This window comes from Stegostoma tigrinum, chromosome 1 (assembly GCF_030684315.1).
Source record: "Stegostoma tigrinum isolate sSteTig4 chromosome 1, sSteTig4.hap1, whole genome shotgun sequence".
NCBI classification, from domain to species: Eukaryota; Metazoa; Chordata; class Chondrichthyes; order Orectolobiformes; family Stegostomatidae; genus Stegostoma; species Stegostoma tigrinum.
This window is the reverse complement of record NC_081354.1, coordinates 119,372,407-119,385,932: the sequence shown is the minus strand read 5'-3', so window position 1 is coordinate 119,385,932 and position 13,526 is coordinate 119,372,407.

The following is a 13,526-nucleotide window of genomic DNA, read 5'->3' as shown; positions in this document are numbered from 1 at the left end:
ACATTGGGCAGAATCTTCTGGTGATGACCTTGGAGGCAGGGAGGGCATTTAGGATGGAGTGATACCCAAACCCTGCTGCCTTCCTGCTCCCACCAGAGTTAATATCTTGGCAGGAAGGCCTTTGGTTGATCTTTGTGCTCAATCACCAAATGAACCCCTTAAGAGGCCAATTAAAGACCACATAAGGATGACATCCCACTGCTGCTGGGATTAATTCAGCTGCATTTAGGCCTGCTACGTACAAAATGAGAGACTTGTGTGGGTGACTTGTCACCTCAGAAAGTCAGATACAATGATCAAAGGTAACAAATATCTCATTGTGGATCTAGCCAGAAGAGGGAGAAGTGAGGCCCTCTGCAAACAAGCACCTGCCCTTGCTTCCAAACCTGTTCCTCAAGATTCCCAATTAGCCAACCCTACTACCCCACACATTACTTGCCCTACTGCTAATATCAGTGTGTTATTCCACAGTGCCTGGGGAGGGTCCTTCCAGCAGCTGCTATGTAACGTTGCTGTGCACATCAGTTGTTGGCTGATAACTGGTCACCAGCTCTTCTGTGTGGGACTTCAAGCTCCTGGGTCTTGATTGCAGGGGTAAGTAGGACAGCCAATGACCTCAGCACTGCTTGATTGGTGTGCGGTTTCGTGTCCTTCCCCAAAAGGAAGATATTTCACTGCCTGTCTCATCAGCTGGCATCAGCTGTTGCCAGAACAGGATTCTGCTCATTAACTCTGTTTCACTCTGCAAAGATGCAGTCATATCTGCTACTGTTTAAGGCATTTTCTCATTTAATTTCCAATTCTCACCACCTACCGAGTTTGACTTCCGTACAATCTAAATGACAGAGTAGGTTGAGGGGTACAAAAACATGGAAGATTTGGCTTGCATATTCCCAAGCTTTTAAAAGTCTTGAGGCAAGTTGATTGAGAGAGTTTTAAGGATGTATTTGGGACATTTGTAATAAGAGTGTGGAGTGGGAAAAAAGCAATATATTATGCTAATACTTTACCAAACATTTAGTAGGTCTCAGGTGGGCTATTGACTACAATTCTGGGCATTTGTCTTTAAGAAGGATAGTAAGGCCTTGGTGAGGATAGCAAGGAGATTTCTCAGCACCCCAGAGGTTGGAGAAGCTGAACATTTTCTTCTTCAAAAAGAGTAAATTACGGGAAGACCTGATGGAGGTAAACGAAGTTTTGAGAGATTTTGCGAGAGCATCTAGGGAGAAACTGATTCTTCTGACAAAATCTCATTTAGGGTCTAAACTTATTTATTTTTGGGCACACTCTGCAACTTTGCACTTATTCACAATGGATAGCGTTTACCACCTATAAAAGTGGAAAATCGCACTGGGCGTACGAGGGTGACAGATCCAATGTTATGTATTTGTTCTCTAGATGAAGTTACGGATTTTGTGTATCTTAATTGCAGTAATGCAAGGTAAATCTAATGGCTGGTTCTAACTAGGTTTGACATTCAGACAAGTCAAACATAAAATTAAAAATAAGTTTCTGTCTGATAAGATTAATAACTGTCAATAAACTGACTGATATCCTATTTCAAAACTCTCCTGAAGGTCCAATAAGTTTTAAAAAGGTAATCAGTCCATCCATTGATGCATTGTTGTTCCTAAGTGTGCCTACATTTTATGATAAACCAGTAATGGCTGTATTGTCATTATTCACATACCATCCCACTATACTCCGGATACAACGCATCATCCTCCGACACTTCCGCCATCTACAATCCGACCCCACCACCCAAGCTATTTTTCCATCCCCACCCTTGTCTGCCTTCCGGAGAGACCACTCTCTCCATGACTCCCTTGTCCGCCCCACACTCCCCTCCAACCCCACCACACCCGGCACCTTCCCCTGCAACCGCAGGAAGTGCTACACTTGCCCCCACACCTCCTCCCTCATCCCTATCCCAGGCCCCAAGATGACCTTCCATATCAAGCAGATGTTCACCTGCACATCTGCCATTGTGGTATATTGTATCCATTGTACCCAGTGTGGCTACCTCTACATTGGAGAAACCAAGCGGAGGCTTGGGGACCGCTTTGCAGAACACCTCCACTCGGTTTGCAATGAACAACTGCACCTCCCAGTCACGAACCATTTTAACTCGCCCTCCTATTCCTCAGACAACATGTCTATCATGGGCCTCCTGCAGTGCCACAATGATGCCACCCGAAGGTTGCAAGAACAGCAACTCATATTCCGCTTGGGAACCCTGCAGCCCAATGGTATCAATGTGGACTTCACAAGCTTTAACATCTCGCCTTTCCCCACTGCATCCCAAAACCAGCCCAGCCTGTCTCAGCTTCCCTAACCTGTTCTTCCTCTCACCCATCCCTTCCTCCCATCTCAAGCCACACCTCCATTTCCGACCTACTAACCTCATCCCACCTCATTGACTTGCCCGTCTTCCCTGGACTGACCTATCCCCTCCCTACCTCCCCACCTATACTCTCCTCTCTACCTATCTTGTTTTCTCTCCATCTTTGGTCCGCCTCTCCCTCTCTCCCTATTTATTCCAGTTCCCTATCCCCATCCCCCTCTCTGATGAAGGGTCTAGGCCCGAAACGTCAGCTTTTGTGCTCCTGAGATGCTGCTTGGCCTGCTGTGTTCATCCAGCTCCACACTTTGTTATCATGGCTGCATTCTCTATTGTTTTTGAAACGTCACAATTACAAATGGACATGACTGTGTACATACCTCCAAACCAATAGAAGCAAAGCTTATTAAAATTCAGTTTTGTTGTCCATTATTCAACACCGAATAGACAGAGCAATATTATTTCCTGTTAATGTTGTGCAAATTAAGTTTTGGTATCTTGAAGCGATTCAATCAGAAATTAAATCATTTAGTGACAGTGCCATTGTGTACTAGCAGAATGCAGTGTTCTCATCATTAATGTTGGCCATGACATGTGTCACCAGAACAAAACAAATGACAATCTACTCCGGAAATTTGCTCAGAGTAATACAAACCTGGATAGGAGAAAAATGATGGAGTATATTTTTCAAGAATACCATAATGAAAAAGAAGAAGATAGGCCATGTTAGTGAAATGTTGCCTTTATTATATAACAGCATGACGTGAATATACTTATGTCAAACAAACAAAACTTTGATGACAGAATTTGTCCGCCTCAGGAGACAATAGATTACGGGTGGGTGTATGTCATTTCTGCATCGGACGTGGTCCTTTGTGACTGTAGAGATTGATTCTTGAGTGGCAGTCACTTCCATAGTTGGCATGGATTCATTATGCTAGTTGGAGGTTGACTGATGCTGTTCCTTTGCACTGGACTCTCTTTTCTGCCATCTGGTCATGCCTTTGGCCCCCATACATGTCTAGGCTCTTCAGAACTGAATGTCTCCAGGCACTGGTTAGTAGTGAATACTGACTTCAATTCTGACTAACTAGCAGTTTCATTTACACATCTTCCTGTATTGCAGATGTGGCCGAACAGTTGGTCTTGCATTGATAGACAAGTCTATCATCATTGAGCATGACTTTAGGGACATATCTGTTTTCATTCCGTTCACATGACCCAGACAAGCGAAGTCCCACTGACTCAAAAGAGAAACTATGTTGGGGATCTTTACATGCTGGTATATTTCCATTTTCTTGCTGGTAGATTCCCAGTATTCATCTAAAGCTGAGGAAGTAGAAACCACTCAGCAGCTTTTATTGGCTTGTATAGGTTGCCTATGCCTCTCTACTGCAACGACGGGGTGCTGAGAACACATCCCTGGTACATTCTGAGCATGGTTTATTCAGTTAATTTGTTGTTGGGCCAGTCTTATCGACAGTGACATAGCATCTGTGCAATCTAGATGCTGATTGTGGCATTTTTGGAACCAGTTGTTGGTCATTGCAAGGTATGAGAAGCTGTACATGAGCTTCACAGTAAGTTGAGGGTGGTAATGGAAGGTGGAAGCTCAACATCTTCACCTTGAGAATGCTGATTGTCAGTTCTCCAGACTCTCTGCCGGCCTGGGAGAACCAATCTATAAGTTGGTGCAAGTGAACTTCAGAATGGAATGTCAGCTGGTTTCATCAGCCAAAAAATAATCTTGGGTTAGGGCTTTACACAGATTGGTATTCGTGTGCAATCTTGCCAAATTGAAAAGCTTGCTATCAGCTCTGACATTCAGGTCAATGTCCTCATTTGCAAGTGTACAATAGCAGCATGGAGAAAAATAAACCACCGCTGGCAGCAGTTTGGTTGTAGTGCTATCTTGTCCCACTGCTGATCTTGGCCCCAGTGCTGATCCCAAAAGTCACCAATGATGATCCATTATAACTCAGGAAATTGTGCGTTTTCTTATGGAAAGGAGAAACGATGCCCAGGAATCCACTCAAGTAGCCTATCTTCCACAACACTTTAAAGAGTTCATTCCTGCTCACAAGAGCAAAGGCCTTGGAGAAGTCTATAATGGTGATGGAGAGCATTCTGTGCTACTTGCAGAACTCCTGTTAAGTACTAAAGTGTGAAAACTATAACAACCTAGCCACCTGAGACTCTGGGTAGATGTGAGATTTCAAGGTCTGAAATATGGTTGCAGATAACAAGGCCATTTTTGTACAATACTTAACAAGGAGATGCCTAAGTATTTGTTGCAATCACTGTGATCCACTTTGTGTCTATTTTAATCACTCACATCTTGATGAATAAATCTTTCCTTCTGGCAGAGACAAAAGAAGTTAATGGAGCTGCAGCAGTGCTGGCTTTCCACAGTTTCAGGTGCAATGTCATCATTGGCTGGTGGTTTACTATTAGCAAAAATCACCAAAGACCTTCAAACAGCATGTTCTAAACATAGCCATTTCCATCTAAAAGGATGAGAGCAGCAGATACATGGAAACACCACCACCAGCAAGTCCCCCTTGAAGCCAATCACCATACTGACATGAAAATGTATTGTTGGTCCTTCACTGCTGCCGCATCAAAGTCCTGGAATTCCCTCCCTGATGGCTTTGTGGACATGGACTGCAGCAGTTCAAGAAGGCAGCTCACTACCACCTTCTCAAGGGCAACGAGAGACGGGCAATAAATGCTGCCCAGCCCACAACGCCCACATCCCACAAATGAATAAGGAAAAAAAAATGGATAATGGTTTATTGATCTCTAGAGTGGTGGCCTGTTCAATGATATTGAAGTCTGGAATAGTGCTAAGAGCTTCCTTCAGTGACAACGTTCACCATTGTATTACACTTGAAGTTGTGCCGTACCCAGCTTTCCATCTGCTTATATTTCCGTCATTGAACCTAGCAAGCAAGTAGCAGGCAAAACAAAATACTTTATATATTTGAAATCAGGCATAAACCGAAAAGCTGCTGGAAACACTCAACAAACCAGATGACATCTGTGACAAATAAAGAAGCTTAATGTTTCAGGTCTATGATTGTTCCAATTGGAACAAATTGTCACATGCATCCTTTCAATAGACAAATTGTTGGAAGGCAAATTATGGAAGATACCACTGCAAAATGACCATGTTCTGTCAGGTTTATACCAGAGGGCAGTGTGTGAAAAGAAACATGTATCAGATGGAACATTTGGATTTTTGCCCTAAGTTTTTTCAAACAGTAGGAAGTGATGCTATGCAAATGATGGGTATGTGTTTCATTTAGCAGTATTTTAGGTTGATGGGGTGGTTTGTGGGGGATGTCATGTGAAGATGCCTTCACTAACTGTGAAGACGCCAGTCAGTCATTAGATCGCAAAAGGTACTACTGCCAAACTCTGGGATCGAGATTCCAGGAATAGTCTTTCCTGACCTTTTTCTCCCATCGCTTCCTGAGTGTCATCTGACTCATATGCAACGCTGGAGTTTCCCCTCATGCCCATCTACACCTCTCATGCTTCCAGTGCAATTTCTATCATAGCCCACTGTGATGTTCACTGTGCAGAAATCTTATTGTCCAGTGGTCCTTTAAGGGATATTCTGCATTAAGGAAAATGCTTGCATTTGAGCAATCATTCACTTGATCATTGATGCATTTAGGTAGTGTGTAACATCCATGAGATGCACTGCAACAATTCACCAAGGCTCAATCAACAGCATTTTCCAAACCCACAACTTTTGCTATCAAGAAGGACAAAGTTAAAGTTAATGGATAAAACATTCCACTCTCCAACAACCACAACCATGCTCCTTTGTGTCAGGTGCGACTGCAACCGGCAGAAAGTTTTCTCACCGATTTCATTTGAATTCATGCTTGCAACCCAATTAATGCTGTTCTCCATAGGGCAGTCACTCTCACCTCACCTCCTCAGTTCATCTTTTTGTGCATGTTTGGATCAAGGCTATCATGATCGAGGTCAGAGCTGAATGGCCTTGGTGGAACCCAACTGAATAGTGCTGAACGGATGTTGCTTGATGGCAAGCATTTCCATCACTTGAATGATGATTGAGAATGGGCAGGCCAATATCTGAATGGGTTGCTTTTGGCTTGCTTTTGGTGCATGGGGTACGCCTAGATTATTTTCCACATTTTGCGTTTTAGTTTGGCTAAGAGAATGTCGAATTCCGAACAAAAAATTTCGAAATGGACCTGAGCTATCGTCGGGTACAAAACATTTGCTGCAACCAGTGAAGTCAGCTGTTACCCAAGTGAGCGAATTGAATTTTCTGAAGACTGACATCAATGATGCTCTGAGGAGGACGAGATGAATCATCCACTCTGTGCTTTTGACTGAAAAGCCTTAGTTAGAGGATAAGGATTGGGAACACTCTTTCAATCTGCTTCACCTCATGACACAACAACAAAAAAACAAAAACGAAGAACAACAATAAACTGAAATCTTGTAAATCAAATTAAACAGCAAAACTGCAGAATATTCTTACTGAATGATTTTTATTGGTAAATTGGTTCTCTGCACCACAATATGATTAAAACTTTATTATTTGCTGAAATATCATTTGTTCTTTTCGGGTCTTATGCTCAATTCTAGGAAAAAAAATGACACTGCCAAAAAGCTTTTGGCATTTATGAAAATCTCAGGAAAATTAAGTCAAGGCAATAACTGAATTTTTGGCCTGCTGTGTTCATCCAGCTCCACACTTTGTTATCTTGGGATCTCCAGCATCTGCAGTTGCCATTATCTCAGAACTGAATTTATAAATTGATATAATATTTATCTTATGAAATGTTAATGTTATTTTGTAGTCAACTGTCTATGTTAATGGCAATATGTTGAGAATGATCTCTTCCTTATTTTACACAGTAACCTACCTAAAGTCCTTACGGAAGATTACATTTGTATTAAAAGTGTAGCTTTCTCAAATTAATTTCCAACTAACTCCGTAGTTGGATTGCATTTCGATCAGCTTTGAAGCTTAGAACAATTCAGATACTAAAATATTGAATATTGATTCTTTTCATGTGGTGATATGGTACAAGTTCCCAATGTTTATGGTACAAATATACATCTAAACAGAGGGCAGAAAAAGATGGCTTACTTAGATCAATAGTTGTACAGAAAAAATGTAGAAGCTTCAAGCTGCTCAAACCTTCAGGTAACTGTTAAAGTGATCCCTGACTCACCAAGGACACCCTCCCTCTGACTAGCCACCTCCAATTTGACTCCAAACCAAAATACAAACAGTTCCTGAACAAGGCCTCACACCTGACATGAATTGTCTGACCTAAAATGTCACCTCTTCCTTACGCTGATAAAACGTTTTGTTCTCTCAAGGCAGTTACTTGAAAGAAATTCCAGATTTATGTACATATTAATCAATTAAAACCTTACAAGTGTTTAAAGATTTAACAGCATCTCAGGTTTGTTTAATTCAGCCTCATCTGTTGTGTGACCGACTCTTTGATCATTTACTTATAAATTCTGTGTTGTGTGTGCTTCTTTCTCACATCACCTGACAAAGGGGCTACGCTCTGAAAGCTTGTGTTTTCAAATAAATCTACTGGACTATAACCTGGTGCCATGTGATTTCTGACCTTAAATTCCCACAGACACCCAACATCACCTTAGGATCTTTGGTCACTTGCAATTATTAAAAAATACCAATGACATTAAATTTTTAAAATAATTATAAAGATCATTTCATTTACAATGAATTAATTAAAAAAAGCAAATGTCTAAATGGAACGGCACAAAAAACGAGCAGCTCCAGAATATTTACAGATGTTTCAGTGTACTTCATTTTATCTTTTTAGCCTCTGTCCTTTGTATGGGCATTTTCAGGTCCTCTGGCATCCTCTGGGTTGTGACTCCCTGATGCTTTGTCAAGGCCTAAACGTTGACAGAAACATCTAGGAGTAGCTTGACTTGTGAGCCTAATTATAAGAAGGACAGAAAGGTAAGTGGCCATTTTTTGATCTGATTATATGGATTAGTTTCGATGATAATCAGAATCCTGGACCATTATGTTCACACTAGAGCTTCTGCTCCCGTCAAGCTCACTCCCTGTATAACCATGTGACTTTGACCTCATCATTATGGCATTTGACCCTTTCATTACGTAAATTTATGATGGTAATCCCATTACATGACATCTGTAACCTTGGTCGAAGTCAGGCTGCATTTAAGATTGTCACACATCGTTTCTATACCTGGGTTTAAACAAAAGTGGAAGAGAAACTGTCAAGTTGCATACAACAGGGCAAAAGGAAGATTGGCAGAATTTGGAACCATGAAAAATTGTATAATCTTTCAAATGGTGTCCTATCTCATCATCTGAATTTAGCCTGCTGACAAAGTGAAATTGTGGGAAATTGGAATCCTTGGAGAGAAAATTGTAGATATTCTATGAGGCTGTCTTACTTTTAAGTTGAAATAATTCTGGTTGGGCCCACAGAGGTGCTGTGAGTTTCAAATGTTAAAATTAATCCTGAACCTGGAGTTTATTACATGGAAATATAGTCCGGGCAGTGACCTGATCCATCTGGATTGTGCTTCAATTTCCCCATAGTTTCTTTCTGGAAGTATTATTTAATACTACTGGACGTCATTCTAGGTGATCCTCTAATGATGGAACATTTTTTTGTTTATATGTTGACATCCTAGAAGAAAAGAAGTGAATAAGGACATGTACAAGATTGCATTCCATAGATCACTTAACAAGGAGCTTTATTGCTACAATCTCTGAGTCACACTGTCATATAACTAGACATTAGGCAGTAAAAGCAAATTGTTTATTATTAGGAACTCAAACAAAACTTCTGTTTTGGGGTAGATCGGTGAAACTGAAATAAACAGACCATCTGTGCTACCTTAACATTTACTAAAGTACTGTGTAAAATCATCGGGAGAAGGCAGAGCAATAAAAAAGGAACGGTGTAGAGAAAGAGTAATAGTGTAAGGGAGAAACAGAGAACACAGTATAAATTATATTATGAGCAATGGCTGATAGACAGTAAGCAAGAATTGAACATTGCTAGAAAGAGAAATGGACACAAAGCCAGAGGAAAAATTGACTTTCTACCTTTATTTCCTGACAGTGTTGGCCTCATGAAATCAGCATCAATTAAAGGGCAAGATAGTTAATTTGGTAAGATCAGACTTATCTGTGAATTGGATTTCCCAGTCACAGGTCTGTTGTGTAAACATACTGGTTCTGATTTTCACAAGGATTGCCCTGAATTCACACAAAAAATATTGACGTAACATCAAAAGACACCCTGCAGAAACAGTGTAAACAGACTGTTTACATTATTTCTCCTGCAGTTCTGATGGAAGTATCAGTAAATTGACATTTCTTCTGTTTTTTTTGTGAGTTTATGAGCCCTGCTTTGACATTTATCACTTAGGCTACAAACAGACTCGATGGCACAGCATTGTTAGTCTACCATCTAAAAAAATTGATACCTTGTAGAATTAGTCAGACAAAACGAAAAGTAACTCTTCATCTAGACTGATGAGCCATGGTTAAACTGGGGAAGTGTTGCGTTTTCAAAGATATTGTTGTTTGAAGGCAATATTAAACTGAGGTATTGTCTGTTTAATCTGGTGAATCATAATGAAAGGAAAGATTTCAAGGCAACGTTCAAAAATAAAGAAGTTGTATTTTCATCATGCATTTTTCAACCACACAGCATTCCAAACATTTTAGAGCAGCACAACGAAATATCTCCTTACTACAATTGATAAATTCGCTTACAATTTATTTCACTTTTTCTGTGCTATTCTGGTGCACATCGTGCTTGTCTGCTTGTCTGTTCATAATTTTCAAATGGAATTCACTGACGTTAAATAAAGGAAGCATCATTGGTTTTATAGTATCAGAGATAATGGGAACTGCAGATGCTGGAGAATCCAAGATAATAAAATGTGCGGCTGGATGAACACAGCAGGCACAGCAGGCCCAGCAGCATCTCAGGAGCACAAAAGCTGACGTCACCTCACACACCACCCTCACCGCAGCTGCTGCCGCCCACCCCAATACTCCAACCGCCGACGCAACCCCGCCCACGGCCGACGCCGACGGAACCCCACCCACGGCCAACGGAACCCCGCCCACGGCCGACGACCTCATCGCTCCGCCCACAACCTCCACAGCCAGCAACTCCAGAGGAGACAGCCACACTGAGCCCTGCCGCATCTTCACCATCCCCTCAGACCTCCCACTGACTGAGGACGAACGGTCAGTCATAAGCAAGGGGCTCACCTTTGTCCCCCTACAACCACACATCAACGAATACCAGTCACGGTTGGACATAGAGCAGTTTTTCCGCCGTCTTCACCTCCATGCCTACTTCTTCAACCGGGAACCTAACCCTCCTTCCACTGACCCCTTCACCCGCTTCCAACACAAGTCCTCCTCCTGGACACCACCCCCAGGCCTCCTACCCTCCCTCGACCTCTTCATCTCCAACTGCCGTCGTGACATTAACCGCCTCAACCTCTCCACCCCTCTCACCCACTCCAACCTCTCCCCCGCAGAATGGGCAGCCCTCCGCTCCCTCCGCTCCAACCCCAACCTCACCATCAAACCCGCAGACAAGGATGGCGCAGTGGTAGTATGGCGCACTGACCTCTACATTGCCGAGGCCAGACGCCAACTCTCCGACACCACCTCCTACCGCCCCCTCGATCATGACCCCACACCCGAGCACCAAACCATCATCTCCAACACCATTCACGACCTCATCACCTCAGGGGACCTCCCACCCACAGCCTCCAACACCATTCACGACCTCATCACCTCAGGGGACCTCCCACCCACAGCCTCCAACCTCATTGTTCCCCAACCCCGCACGGCCCGTTTCTATCTCCTTCCCAAAATCCACAAACCTGCCTGCCCTGGTCAACCCATCGTCTCAGCCTGCTCCTGCCCCACCGAACTCATCTCCACCTATCTGGACTCCATTTTCTCCCCTTTGGTCCAGGAACTCTCCACCTACATCCGTGACACCACCCACGCCCTCCACCTCCTCCAGGACTTCCAATTCCCTGGCCCCCAACACCTCATATTCACCATGGACGTCCAGTCCCAAAACACCTGCATTCCGCATGCAGATGGCCTCAAGGCCCTTCGCTTCTTCCTGTCCCGCAGGCCCGACCAGTCCCCCTCCACCGACACTCTCATCCGCCTAGCTGAACTCGTCCTCACCCTCAACAACTTCTCTTTTGACTCCTCCCACTTCCTACAGACTAAGGGGTTGGCCATGGGCACCCGCATGGGCCCCAGCTATGCCTGCCTCTTTGTAGGTTACGTGGAACAGTCCCTCTTCCGCACCTACACAGGCCCCAAACCCCACCTCTTCCTCCGGTACATTGATGACTGTATCGGCGCCGCCTCTTGCTCCCCAGAGGAGCTCGAACAGTTCATCCACTTCACCAACACCTTCCACCCCAACCTTCAGTTCACCTGGGCCATCTCCAGCACATCCCTCACCTTTCTGGACCTCTCAGTCTCCATCTCAGGCAACCAGCTTGTAACTGATGTCCATTTCAAGCCCACCGACTCCCACAGCTACCTAGAATACACCTCCTCCTACCCACTCTCCTGCAAAAATTCCATCTCCTATTCCCAATTCCTCCGCCTCCGCCGTATCTGCTCCCACGATAAGACATTCCACTCCCGCACATCCCAGATGTTCAAGTTCTTCAAGGACCACAACTTTCCCCCCACAGTGATCGAGAACGCCCTTGACCGCGTCTCCCATATTTCCCGCAACACATCCCTCACACCCCGCCCCCGCCACAACCGCCCTAAGAGGATCCCCCTCGTTCTCACACACCACCCTACCAACCTCCGGATACAACGCATCATCCTCCGACACTTTCGCCATTTACAATCCGACCCCACCACCCAAGACATTTTTCCATCCCCTCCCCTGTCTGCTTTCCGGAGAGACCACTCTCTCCGTGACTCCCTTGTTCGCTCCACACTGCCCTCCAACCCCACCACACCCGGCACCTTCCCCTGCAACCGCAGGAAATGCTACACTTGCCCCCACACCTCCTCCCTCACCCCTATCCCAGGCCTCAAGATGACATTCCACATTAAGCAGAGGTTCACCTGCACATCTGCCAATGTGGTATACTGCATCCACTGTACCCGGTGTGGCTTTCTCTACATTGGGGAAACCAAGCGGAGGCTTGGAGACCGCTTTGCAGAACACCTCCGCTCAGTTCGCAACAAACAACTGCACCTCCCAGTCGCAAACCATTTCCACTCCCCCTCCCATTCTTTAGATGACATGTCCATCATGGGCCTCCTGCAGTGCCACAATGATGCCACCCGAAGGTTGCAGGAACAGCAACTCATATTCCGCCTGGGAACCCTGCAGCCTAATGGTATCAATGTGGACTTCACCAGTTTCAAAATCTCCCCTTCCCCTACTGCATCCCTAAACCAGCCCAGTTCGTCCCCTCCCCCCACTGCACCACACAACCAGCCCAGCTCTTCCCCCCAACCCACTGCATCCCAAAACCAGTCCAACCTGTCTCTGCCTCCCTAACCGGTTCTTCCTCTCACCCATCCCTTCCTCCCACCCCAAGCCGCACCCCCATCCACCTACTAACCTCATCCCACCTCCTTGACCTGTCTGTCTTCCCTGGACTGACCTATCCCCTCCCTACCTCCCCACCTATACTCTCTCCACCTATCTTCTTTACTCTCCATCTTCGGTCCGCCTCCCCCTCTCTCCCTATTTATTCCAGTTCCCTCTCCCCATCCCCCTCTCTGATGAAGGGTCTAGGCCCGAAACGTCAGCTTTTGTGCTCCTGAGATGCTGCTGGGCCTGCTGTGTTCATCCAGCCTCACATTTTATTATCATTGGTTTTATCTTCTGTGGCTAAAAAGTGTTAAAATTGCAAAATTGTTTTACTTTCTATGTGCTTTAATTGTTTTATTCTGTTTTGCCTTTGGTTCAGTCTCAACGGGTGGCTGAAGGGGTGTGATTCATTTGTGATAGAATGGATACTGTAAGAAGGGATGTTGATCCTCAGTCTCCTGAATAAGCTTACTTACAAATTTCCTTTTAGTGTTTAAGAAAAGCTAGAAGTGACAATGTCAAATGGTCAGCAAGAACCATACATA